General features: G+C 36.7%; 1 pseudogene; it reads left to right on the top strand.

The window, feature by feature from the left end:
* Positions 1-114: 114 nt before the first annotated feature.
* On the top strand, positions 115-1,090 carry LOC110615406 (annotated as a pseudogene).

The following is a 1,090-nucleotide window of genomic DNA, read 5'->3' as shown; positions in this document are numbered from 1 at the left end:
ATACTACTTTAACATAAAATTGAACCACACGAAGTGAAAAACCGATGAAACCACAAAATATTTTTTTATTTCCAATATATATATATATATATATAACTCAGCACTCTGTTGTAGATGGATAGTGAAACTGGTAATCAACAGAAGCATGAACGATTAAGAACAAGATGGACACACATTCAAATTGGAAATAGACCAAATAATGTTTTTGACAAGAAAACTTGGAATCACATACGTGATGAGTTCAATATGCAGACAGATCTAAATTTCAATAAGAATCAATTGAGAAAACACCTAGATGTACTGCGGACACGCTTCCATAATTTGAAGTCAGCTTTTGTTCAAAATGATTTTGCTATGGATGATTCTTGCTGCATTGGATTTGACCTGTGGGAAGACATCGGGGTTTGTTCTTCTTTTTCCCTTTTTTTTTCACTCTTTTCTACTGAAGCTTACATTTTATTCTTTATTGACCTTATTACTATGTATTCTGATAGTCTGCACTTACAGGCACAAGCTAGGCATGAGACGGTTAAAGTCAAGGACTGTCCCATATATGAGCAATTATGCACAATATTTACAGACACATCAGCTGATGGAAAATATCACAATCAAGTCATTTTGAAGGATTGGAAATGATGGTGCAGGCTTAAGTTCAAATCCTGTTGGGGAGTCCTCTCATCCTGAAAATCCATCTTCATCAAGGCCAGTGCAAGGAAATTCCTTGCCAGCAGATAAGATGATTAAGAATATATCAAACAAAAAGAGAAAATGGCCTTCTGGGACACAGCCTTCTGATCAGAATAAGAAAGATCAAGAAATAATTGAAGCTATGGCAGAGGCCTTGTTTGATATGGTGGCTGCTTCAAGGTGGAGAAAGGCTGCTCTAAAGCAAAATAATGAAAGATTTACCATAACTAGTTGCATTAGAGCACTGGATGAAATGGGAGACATTGATCAACAGCTGTACTTTGCAGCTTTGGACCTGTTTGAGGAGCCTAGCTTGAGAGAGACATTTATATCTTTGGAAGGTGATCAGATTCGGTTGTCTTGGATGCAGGGGAAGTATGGTAAATCCACCATTTTCTTATAG

Source organism: Manihot esculenta, chromosome 5 (assembly GCF_001659605.2).
Source record: "Manihot esculenta cultivar AM560-2 chromosome 5, M.esculenta_v8, whole genome shotgun sequence".
In the NCBI taxonomy this organism is placed as follows: domain Eukaryota; kingdom Viridiplantae; phylum Streptophyta; class Magnoliopsida; order Malpighiales; family Euphorbiaceae; genus Manihot; species Manihot esculenta.
The sequence above is the reverse complement of the archived record's forward strand: the minus strand, read 5'-3'. Positions and strand labels throughout refer to the sequence as shown.